The sequence below is a fragment of the Protopterus annectens genome, chromosome 3.part0 (genome assembly GCF_019279795.1).
Source record: "Protopterus annectens isolate FY-2018-M chromosome 3.part0, PAN1.0, whole genome shotgun sequence".
Lineage (NCBI taxonomy): Eukaryota > Metazoa > Chordata > Ceratodontiformes > Protopteridae > Protopterus > Protopterus annectens.
The window spans coordinates 101,814,720-101,827,306 of NC_056731.1; the positions used below are offsets into that span (position 1 = coordinate 101,814,720).

Below are 12,587 nucleotides of genomic sequence, written 5' to 3' on the forward strand. Positions count from 1 at the left end.
AGATTTTGATAGAAGATGCATGTTTGTGATCCGACATAATCAGAAAAGTGAATACCGAAGGGATAGAACATGCAGACGCGAGCTTTGTGAGGAGAAGGTCAAGAATATTCTGTCCTCTAATGGACTCCTAAACAATTTTATCCAGAAAGTTTATTTTTATGTAATATAAGAATTAATGTGCATGTTCTACAATGGTGGTATAGGTACTCCAGTTTATCACCGGGTAAGTAATCCCTCAGGGTAATAGAGTTCTTGCTTAGAGAGAGCTTGTCAAGAATATTTAGGAATCGTATATGGTTTTCAGAAGACACAGAGTCCTGTATCATGCAATGATCTGATATTTCATCCTATTTAGTGTGAATTGAATCTCCATAAGCAATGCTGGAGGGTCTCTAGGTATCTGTCTCAAAGTAATGTTGTCTCTAACAAATACTGATATACCACCACATTTCCATCTGATCTAAACAAGTCCGAAGCAAAAAAACCCAGGTAATGAGGGAATGCCCTCTGAGCACCTAAACCAGGTTTGTGTAACACACACACTGATGTGCTCAAAATGCAGGTGGGATTCAATTCTAAGACTGTGTGGTGCCACCTTAATGTGGTCTAGAGTGGTTGGCATGTTTTGGTTGTGGGTTAGAAGGTCCATTAGCTGGACTGTGCCTAAGAAACACAGTAGGGTAGCAAAAGCTTTCTTCAGCATGGAGAGCCCTGGAATGAGAGATGCAATCCATCCTTGATTAAACAAGCATGGTTGGTCAAGTATCTTATCACATGCTGATACATACTGGATCATCCTAGAAAGATTCTAAAATCTAAATAAACCAGCTGTTAAAGCTAACCATCTTTTATTTACACTTTGGCATCATTCTTCATGACAGAAAGAGTCTACTCAAAACCAGGGCTTTTCCAGCATGTCATAATCATATTGTCTAGTTTAAGGGTCATCAGGGCCCTTGAATTGTCACTAATCTTTGTTCCTGAAAGAGAGCTCACTGTCACCATGTGATTGCCCTGTCTTGGGAGTGCAGAACTGGTGTGCCTAACTATGGCATCACCCACCACCAGTACATTTCTATTTGTGTTTGTAGTTGCTTTGGTTTATCAGATTTGGGATAATCTGTTCTATGGTAATTGTCAGCAATGTTTATGCCAAACAAATCCTGCAGTGTTTAGTTTACACTGGACCCTGCTCTTAATGGGCTGTTAAGTCTAAGGGAAGGATTTTTTATCTGCCTTAGCATATGATAATTTAGTGTGTGTATATGTGAAGTGTAGTGTTGGTGAATGATGCACACAGGATGTGCCTGGTTGTGACAGTGAGGCCTCCAAAGTAGTTAAGTACTGCCATCTCTCAAGGATAGACTGTGTTGAGCTCAGTAATACATGATTATTTGTGAGCTTCAGGCAACTGTTACATTCCTTGAGTATACCAAGTGCTATGAGGCTGGTAATGGAGGTAAGACTAGCCTGCAGACCTTCCATTCTAGACCAAGGGTGTGAGGGGTTTTGGGGCAATGGATTTTCTTTAGTAAACTTGAACCATTTAAGTTTGTTAGGGCCGATAAATTGAAGGACAACTGAGCAAGAAGCTCAAAAGGTGGTGGGACCTAAGGAAGAATAAGTGAAGATAGTAATGTTCTGACTGCTGGTTTATGGTACTAAATCAAATTTAAAATGAGCAGAGTAAATTAGGTTGTAACACTAAAAACAGCATAACTCTCAACTGTCCAGATTTTAGCAGAATGTTCAGATTTTTGGCTTGGTCCTCATAAAATTTGTAGTGTTCTGGAAAATCTCTGGGATGATCTCAAGACTAAAGTAACCAAATAATGACATACATTTGAGTTTTTCACTTCAAATCATTCAGAAAATGTATGTTAACGCAAACCATGTTACTCTAGTAACTTTCTAAGTTTATAGGAGCAATATTTAAAATCTGTCCCTATTTTTGGGCCTTTGTTTCCCCATTTTGTCAGGCTTTGTCCAGATATGTTGTACTAAGAGGCTGACAGGTATGCTAAACAGTATACACCTTAAATAGTTTGGTCTATACCTCTCAACTGTACAGATTTTCACAGAATGTCCAGATTTTTACCTCATAATTTTGATCCATTTTTCATAAAACTATGTTTTTCTGTTAAATCACTGGCAAGTCTCATTAAAGATAAAAGTCAGAAAATATGGAGAGACGTCTGAGTTTCAGACTTCATACCCTTCAGAAAATTCATGCTAACACAAAATCTGTTATTCTGTCAACTTTCTAAGTTTGTAAGAGCAGTATTTAAAAATTGTCCCTATTTTTTGGTCCCCTGTTATTTATGGCTTTGTCCAGACTTCTTGCTATAAGAGGTTGAGAGGTATGGCCTGGTCTATGGTCTAAATGCTATGAGGACAGTTTAGGAAAACTTTCAACTTAAGCATTCAAATCATTCACTTCTCATCCCAGCACTTGCCCAAAACTCATAGCAAGCACTAATAAACCTTAGCACTAGACCCCCCTATACTGTAGAGAAGGACAAGGCTCTCTATTCGACCTTACCAGCCAATCAGTAAAACAGTTCACTGTACCTATCTCCAAGCATGTCCAAAGGGCAGTTTCAGGTGTACACTCCAGTCCAACTGGTGAATCTGGGCATTTTGAAGCAATGTTACAGTTGCCTCATGTACACAGAAAGTTTACCCCAGGGATCACTTCAATGGCTCTGCTGGACAGAGGCACAGGGAACTAATCTAAGGGGGTGGCAAAAGCCAACACATTCCAGCTAGGCTTATAAATGCCTTCGGGCAGATAGCCTAGTACCTACCTATGAACCTATGATACATAGTGCCAATGCTCAAATTCATGATTTGTACAGCTTCTATGCAAGTGTGGGACTATCTAGGGTTCCTAGGAGAGAATGTGAAGTGAGAACAGTTGTCAAACATAACATTGCGCAGTGCTGTATAGAACACGGCATGAACAGTTGTCAAACATAGCACTGTGCAGTCTGCTGGACAAGTGGAATGTCCTCAGATGATTTGGTTTTTGAAGAGAAGGTCGTCTGTATCATCGGTTTGTTTAAGGAAAGAGGGTACAATGAAGGGGTGTTATCTACGCTGGCAGATGAAATTGGGTTGCATAGGAATATTGATTTTCCCCCTATTTTGAAGTCTGGATTGGTTGTCAAAGAATCAGCCGGGATGACAAGTATAGTCAACAAAGGGAAGTATGATATCTCTTGTTGCCTGGATACGTCTATTGACAGAAGTAGTTTAGTTTTTGTTATCAACAAAAATTGGAATATTGTTAAGGGTAACACTGATCTAGTTAGAGTGGTGGGTGATAAACCTGTTTGTCTTTAAAAACACTTTTAATTTAAAAAGGTGTTTACAAAGGGACAATTTTGGTGAGAATTTACCAAGGTTTATTGAGAAGGTAAAATAATGTACAAATATGGTTTTTGTGTGGATTGCTGGTACATCCTTGAAGGTCCTTACATTGAGTTACCCCATGTTAAAAGAACATTGCCAGTTAATGGAGTGTATAACTAAGACTAAAGGGATAGTGTACGTACCTGTTTGCTCATTTTGTAGGGAATTCTATGTAGAGATGTCCACTAGAAGTTTATTTCAAAGGATCAAAGAACATCTTTATGCCATTAGGTCCAATAATGGTAATAATTCCTTATATAGGCATTCTTTAAAATGTCCTGAATATAAACAGCACCTAGAAACATAAGAGGAGGTAGTTATAAAGACCACATTGAACAAAGGGAGACTATGTGGCAGCTCAAATTGGGGCTGATAAACCCCTAGGAATGAATGAATCCATTAATATAAAATGTTTTTTAAAAAATAGGAGGTTGAAGGTTTGCAAGGATGTTTGTTAGAACACTGTATGTTTTTTGTTTTTTTTTTCAAAACATTGTTTACATGTTCAGTATTGCATTTTTTATTGCTGCTTTTATATGCATTTAGATTTTTTTGGGGTTTAGAATTGTTAGATTGGCTAATTAATTAATTTTATTAGCATATTTGATTACCAATTTTAGGTCTGGCAAGTTGTATTTAAGAGATAAAGTGGTTCATTTGTCTTTGTATTGCTGTTGGTTCTGAAGAAGTCCCTCTTTGAGGATGAAAGCAATATTAAAGCGGTTATCTCACTAAAAACTTGTCTTGCATTGTTTTTGGAAAGTGTTCCACTTGTCCAGCGGATTTCTTAGTCATTTGTTGGTTTGGCCACTTCATCCCTTGGGAATCTGGTTGTGGTTATAGCACTGTGCAGTGCTGTGTAGAACACTGCGTGAGAACAGTTGTCAAACATAGCACTGTGCAGTGCTGGGTAGAACACTGCCCAGTACAGTTAAACTGTGAAGATAAAAGTGAAAGATCCAAACAAAGAGCATTCAAAACCCCAGTCAATAATGTCAACCCCTCAAAAACAGCAGCAATTTATTCCCTGCCATAGAATTACTACTACTGCCCTCAAAAGTTAACACCTTGAACAGAAAACCAACTGAAACTGCAATTAAATGTAAAATTAAATATAAAAGTGTGTAGGGTGTGGAAAAGAACAGGAAGAATTTTTTTTTAACAAACTGAAGATGTCATTTAACATAATAAAATAAGCATAAAATAAGCACAAAATAAGCACAACACCTAGCATAACAAAATGGGAGACTCTGTTACAATAACAAAGAGGCAACTGTAAAATGTACAATGTAAGCGACTGTATATATATTCTTCCTCAGAATGGAGATTATATGCTTTGAATATGTTGCATAAGCTTTCTGCCACCAAAGGGGACATTCAAGATGCATATTGGGACATCAACTAGGTGCTTAAGATGTACAACACAACCTACAGTAGTTGGAAATGAATCTGTTATGACTCCCCAAAATAACTGTATATCAGGTACGGGGACAGAGTTGGTTAGAAGCCACTGAGTTTGCTAATGTGATCAAGATTCACTTCCGGCTTTGATCTGTTTTTAAGTAAAATTGTTGACATCGATGACTCAAACACACAAGTTGTTGATTACCTTCAGAAATCTGTATCCAGTGCTATGAACAAAACCGTCTCTTGGCAAAACGTTATAACAAGATACTGAAAACCTTTTCCTCTTCACAGTCTGGAGAACTTGTATCTTTGAAGGGGTACTGGGATTATGCTTCACATCTGGGAAAATTTTTAAATTTATCTTTGTTAAGTACACTTCTGATACAAAAACAGCACTTAAAGTTTTGTTAAACATTTTCCAGTGTTGTTAAGCTCTAGTCTCGCACTAGAGCACAAAAATTGTCACCACAGAACAGCACTGGAAGCCTTTCCATAGTTTTAAAAAAGCTATTATACATTTTGATGTTTCAGAGCAAAATGAAGTGTGTAACAGATTTTAATGCCATTTGTTTAACAGACACACATTTTTTTCCACTGTCTGGGTGGCTGTGCTGCGTTGTGGATTTTAAAGTCATAAAGCACTTCACATTCCAAAACATTTCTTTTTCTGTAACTGGCAGTTCATAAGGAAGGTGAACCTCTACAAGCAATTATGATTGGGTCTCTCTGACCATAAATAACTTGTGGATTCTTGATGTGGATGCCAAAACTTGCTTCTCCAGCTTTGATTTCCTCTGCTCCTGAGATGATATTCTTGACATCCATGCGTCAAACTAATAAGCGGTTGATTATCATCAAAAACCCAAGCTTAAAATTAAAAAGCGGTTGCACTTCTAAACTGAAGAAACTGGATACTTATTTAGACTAATGAATAAAAAAGGGTACATTTGCACATTGTACTAAATTAGTCAGATGCACCAATGATAAAGTATGAAGTCTAATGCTTTCTCTTATTTTTTGATATAGCATGTATTAAAGATTACGTTTGAATTTAATTACATGTTTGACTCCAATACTGTTTGGTTCAAAAACGTAGCAATAATAAAACTGATAAATGAATAATTAAACAATTGGAGAAATAAAACAGAAAACAAATGTATAATACAAAGGAAAAATAATTTAAAAAAAATTAAATACAGCAACATGTAAAATTGGTTAGCAGTATGTGCAGCTATTGGGGCATAAAAAGCAGTCAGCTAGTTTAAATATGGATTGCTTAAATTCAGCTAGAACTCCTGATCCTCTTGGCCAACTCCTTAGTAGGTTCCAGAGGTGAGGACTGTCATGGACCAAGGGCCAACAGGCTGACTACAGAGAGAGAAAGAAGGTAATCCCATGCCAGCCTAGCAGATCTTGCAGATATGGAGGACCCAGGTCATGTAATAATAAATAAACCAAGATAAGAACTTTGTAGATGACTTTTTGTCATCTGACTGGATGCCAGTGCAACTCATGCAGAACTTGCAAAATATGATGGTAACTAAATATCCCAGTAAGTAGGGCGGCAACAGAGTTTTCATAAGCTGCAAACAACCAAGTTTAGAATCCTGCAGCCTTAGGTACATCGGAGATTATGGAAGTCCAAACAGGAGAAAACTATAGCATGCACCACAATATGGAGATCTGAGAGTAGACTGACATGTTTGGTAACAGCAATGCTTCCCAGGTGGAAACAGAAGATCTAGCAAGAGCTGAGATCTGGTTCTTCAGTGCCAGCTTGCCATCATTAATCACACACCCAAATCTTGTATCTTCTGCAAAACCTATAGTCTGTACTATGTGTGATATTATGAGACAAAACTGGTAAAGAAGAGTTCTTAAGTGTTGTATGGATGACTGTAGCAATTGCCTTAGATGTAATGAGTTTTAGTCAATTATCAACAATTCCAGCGTAGATGCATTCCAAATCAATTGCTAGGTAGTTAGAAGCTGACAAAGGCTGCTAAGGGAAGAAGAGGTAAAAGTTGCATGTCATCACCACAGCACTGGTACTGCAGAACTCTCTTTTGGATACTGTACACCAGAGGGAGCATGTAGAGGGGAAATACTAACAGAGTATGGAACCTCATCAAATACCATGGTCCAGGGAAAAGGAAAGACAGGAGTTTAACCAAGTTACTATTCTGTACGTTTTCATCTACAGAGGTGGGAAATAAATCAATCCATGACAACACAAGAGATGTCACACTGACATTCTGTCATTCCAGAATAACAGAATGATCCATCCAGAAGAACAGAATGATCCACCATGTTAAATTCAGATGAGAGACCAAGTAAGAACAGAATGCAGTAACACGATTGCTAAATACCCTAGTGGGGGTCATTCCAGTGCTAAATTGCACAAAATTTGGACTGGAGTGGTAACTGATGTTATTGTTCTCAAATATGATCCAGCTGTAAATACACTACTTTCTCAAGGACCTAACATACAAAAGGAAGATTTGAACTCTACTGACAGTTGTCCGGATCATCAGGATATAAACCAGCCCTTTTTTGGATCTTGGCAATCAGCACCTTCTATAATGTCCCATACGTAAGAGACACAAGGACAGTTTGTTATGGGATAGGCCTTAGTACCTCCCAGAAAGCAAGCCTGGTGGTACAAGGTTTAAGCACATCAATAGTAGTATATATGCTGAAAATAACAGAAACAAAATCATCATAGCTGGATAAAGAAAGCTCACTCAAACTCAAAGACAGAGTAAACTCCCTGGGACCATGGACACAAATCTGACTGTAATTTGGGAACGCTTTATCAGATCAAGGCAAAGTACAAAATAACTAATTCACAATTCATCCGAGATTCAGCCTTCCAGGCAGACAGGCAATCTGCCTACCACCAGAAAAGCAACACACTTCAGTTTGCAGAAATTACCTGAGACAGATATACTGAGTTCTAAGAGATCACATCCTGATATATGGACAAATTGTTTCTACTGTATAAACTTGTTCTTGAACAAACCAGTGCAATTCCCCCTGCATTCAGTCCTCTGACCAGTTCTCCAAAGTTCATAGAACTCTGGTTGAAACCGCAGTTCACATGGCAACAGGTGAACCATGGGGAGGAAATGTCAAGGCAATAGATAAGGGTCTGATTATAAATCTGCTCTTATCTAGACTTCTGGCGCTGCAGTTGTGGAGATACACCAGGAATATTGGGATCAAAATGTCTAGAGTCATCTGACAAAGCCTCCTACACAATACAAAATCATACCTCTTATATTCTTAATGCAAGAAATCTGGACAAAGCCAAAAATAATGGAGAGGGTGTCAAAGGACTAAAATCAGGAACAAATTTTAAATATTTCCATTACAAACTCAGAAAGTTGCTATAACAATAGGATTTGCATTGGCATGCATTTTTCTTAAGGATATGAAGTCTGAAACTCAAATGTCTGCCATTATTTAGTTACTTCAATCCTCAATAATTTGCTAGAAAACCACACATTTTATGAGGACCAGGCTAAAAATATGAAAAAGAAATCTAGACATTCTGCAAAAATTTTAGCAGTTGAGAAGTATGCACAAGACCAAGGCCTTTAAGTTCAACCATGAACATTATGATGGAATGGTCAGATAAGGTGACATGTTAAGATAAGAGACTGCCCATGCTATGGGATAGACTTCCCATACATGTCAAGCAGAGCACCTCACTGTCCCTCTTCAAGAGAAATCTTGATGAGTGGATGGGAAATAGAAAATTCACCCCAGGGATCACTCCAGTGGCTTTACTCGACAGAGGCACTGGGAACTAAGGTCAGGTGGTACAATGCCAGGGTAATCCTATGGGCTTGCCTTGTAAAGGCTACAAGGCCATTAGCCTAGTACACACCTATGAACGTATGTTAATGCACTGGATCCCTATTTATAATACCAAGATGAAAGACCAAATCCAGTTTGTGGCTCAAGGGAGCAATGGTAACTACTCAAGTAAACCTGAAACTCTTATTATACACAGGAAAATTATTAACCAAGGCACAGAGTACTTATCAGCATGTATGTTAAAGCCCCACCCATGTGAGCACTTTAAAGAGAAGTCAGTGAACTCCTGAGGGAATATCCTTACTAAATCAGGTGAATGGATGAAAATGAGGGAAATAATGTTTGCTCCTAAACCCACAGCAAATTCTGAGGAGTAGGAGGTAATGCCAACTTTGATCTTGTATTCAACGGTTGAATGAAAAACAATAGCAAACCTACCCTAGCCTGAACTGATTGACTGCAGGCATTGTGTCACATCTGCAGAATGCCATTTTCACCCCAAAGTGGAAAATGCAATTAACTAGTATAAGGTGATGTACCTCCTCTGAGGGCCTCCATTGGGAACAGTGAACCCATTCAGCTCCATGGCTTTTAAGAATATTAAGAACAGCCATTTTTTTTACAATTGAAAAACAGGACCACGTTGTGTGTGTTCAAGAACAGTATATATCTTCTTTCAAGGGCATTACAGATTCCATGTTTCTCCTTATATTTTGGTTTGAATGTTTGTATTATGTCAAAGTTAACACAAATGTTTAATGTGGAATATGTGAGTGTGTGTGCTCATATAAAATTGAATTATCAGAAAACAGTAGTTATTGTTACTGTTATGCTGCGCTTCCCAATCTTACATAGACCAGGCTGTTGAGAAAACAAAAAGAATGCTCAGCAGTAGTTACAGTCACGAAGCCTTAACGCAAATTTATTATGAACCAAATTAAATAGCGTTTTCGCTACTAAAAACAATGTAGCTTCTTCAGAGGCTATAAAACACAGTAAAAAAGGCGCCAACCACAATTTATACTGTGGCCGGCCTCATTCAATTCAGCTGTAATGCATGAAGTACATCACTTCCTTATAGGACCAAACATAATATATTTAAAACTATACAAAGTAAATTTGGAATTAAAAATTAAAATAATAATAATAAATGTATGTATAATAATAAATGTACTTATGTATGCAGGTACATACAGTATATACAGAATACCTACTGACTCTGAATCTTGTTAACTTACTGACTCAAAATACAAGACTGTACATAAATAAATATATATAAAAGAAATAAATGCTATTTTTTTAAAATTGTGCATTTTATGCATATATATATATATATTTTTATGTTATTATATTTTTATGTTTTTATGTACATTCTAAACTACATAAAATAAAATCAACTGGTTTAATACCAACAGTGGAAGTCACCACATGGATAAATAATCAGCGTAGAAAAGACCTATATTTTAGCACAGGGGCTATATTGCAGCTCTCATTTAACCCTGGCAGATTGAAAGCATCCAGTTTTAATTGCCATTGCAATTCCAAAATCTCTAATAAAAGAGAAATAGGTCCTCCCCTCACTGATTTTTGCTTGCAGTCTATACCCATGAAAACAAAATTATGCCCAGGGTTTGATGCAACATGCTTTGCAAGTGCATTTTCTGTCTTGTTATTCCTGATAGCATATGTGTGCTGGTATATGCGCTCTCTGAGTTTCCTATCAGTTTTACCGACATAAAATGCCGGACAACATACGCAGAGAGCAACATATACAATAGATTTGGTGTCACAGGTAATTCTATAATTAATCAAGAATTTTTTACTGCTACCTATGCTGAATGAATTCCCTGTCCGCAGAGTATGACACCAATTGCATGATCCACAGGTAAAACACCCTTTTGTTCTATATGTAACCTGAACACAGTATAAATTGTGGTTGGCGCCTTTTTTACTGTGTTTTATAGCCTCTGAAGAAGCTACATTGTTTTTAGTAGCGAAAACGCTATTTAATTTGGTTCATAATAAATTTGCGTTAAGGCTTCGTGACTGTAACTACTGCTGAGCATTCTTTTTGTTTTCTCAAGTGTGTTTTTACGTTTCTGATAGACCAGGCTGTTCAAATACTTCAGACAAAACATAGGCCTAAAATGATACCTTACAGAACCTGAGTAACTACAATGAATTACTTGTGTCTTTCGGCTTTTCTCAGTTTGGGGTCGCCACAGCGGAACTCCGGTCCGCTAATGAGGGTCTATATTATACCCTCGAACGCTTAAAAAAGCGAACGCTGATTGATAGAACTTATTTTTGCGAAACTGCAAAATATCGAAGCAGCAGAAACTCAAATTTTTTCCTAGGGAAAGAATTCGGTTGTCCGTTTCTGTTGCTTCGGTATTTTCAGTGCTATGGTGGAAAGTTACAGGTCGGATTCAGGTAAGTGTGCGATTGTGTGGATGTGAGTGTTAGGGTGATTTAGGTGAGTTAGGGTTAGGGCTCAGATTAGGTGTGTGTTTGTGATTGAGTGGACATGAGGGTTAGGGCGGATTTAAGTGAGTTAGAGTTAGGGAGCGGGTGAGGTGAGTGTGCGATAGTGACGGACCTTAGGGTTAGGGTTTGGGTTAAGGTAAGTGGGTAGTTAGTGGTGTGTGCATAGTTTAGTGTAGGGTTAGGTATCAGATTTTAGGTGTATGTGTGTGGATTTCTGTTTGTTTGGTGTGCTTGTGTTGTGTGTATGTGTTTTGGATCAGCAATATTTTTCCCTGGGGAAAAACAATCGCTGATCTGACAGTTTGAGATTGTAAGCTTTCGCTTAAATTAGGTTGATCAATCAGCGTTCACTTTAAGCGTTCGATGATATAATATAGACCCCGCTAATGATTGGTAGTTGATTTTTACGTGCCGAGTTACCAGCCCTGATGCACAACCTTCAATGAAGGTACGCCCATTCACGCATGTCTCCACGCAGAAGACACTCTAGCTGAGAATCGAATCGGACAGCGTCTTACTGTAAGGTGACAAAGCTACCACTTCTGAATTGGGTCTATATCAGCATTTTGAAAGACAAAAATGCCGAATACCAGTTGGCCGACACGTAAATGTCGAACTATGACATTGCCGAACAGCCAAATCCCTTGGAATGAAATTGGATGGCCAAACACAAGCAAACATTCTTAAGTGGGGGGCTGTGCCCCCCACACCCCCAACTAATTATTCTAACTCCGAGACCGCACTAAAGTCAGGGAAAGGGCAGGTGTAAGGAAATGGCCAACCACTTTCTTTCCGTTAGGAAGAAATCGGTGATTTGGCTGTTCGGCAATGTCGTAGTTGGACATTTACGTGTCGGCCAACTGGTATTAAACATTTTTGTCTTTTGAAATGCTGAAATAGACCCTTCTGAATTCCCTCATTCATTTTACTATTCTCGGTTACTTTCTCTCTTTTCCAACAATAATAACAGTGTAAAAGAATATTTAAAATAAGTACTTTATGAGATCTCATGGATGATGAATTAAAAAGCCCAGAAGTCAAAAATAATAGATGGTTGTAGACCAGCAATGTGAGGTAAACTCAAGGCTAACAGTGGGGTTGGGAAGGTGCCTGATGGTTAAGGTGTTTGCCTTACAAACACAAGGTGCAGGGTTTGAGTCTCACAAGGGATAACTGGCTAGGCTTAAAATGGCTTGCAAGGGCAGTTAGCTTACTACTAATCTATGAACCTATGAATGTGTGCGTCTCACTGGTGCAGCAGTTAGCAAAGCTGCATCACATACGCTTGAATCACTGTTTTGGTTTCAGACAGAGGTGCTTTTTATAGATCCCTTGTCCTCCCTGTGTCTGCACGAGTCTCTAGTTTCATCCCACATTGCAAAGACCTGGCAAATGTCAAACTTCAAACTCCTCCTAGGAGAAAGTACAGTTTTGTACCTACCATAAATGTAGATGTC

The 12,587-nt window shown here is 38.2% G+C and overlaps 1 protein-coding gene across 3 annotated transcripts in view; it reads right to left on the bottom strand.

The window, feature by feature from the left end:
- RAPGEF5 (Rap guanine nucleotide exchange factor 5) overlaps window positions 1–12,587 on the bottom strand; it is a 1,983,710-nt gene that overhangs the window by 1,063,939 nt on the left and 907,184 nt on the right. The window lies entirely within an intron of this gene.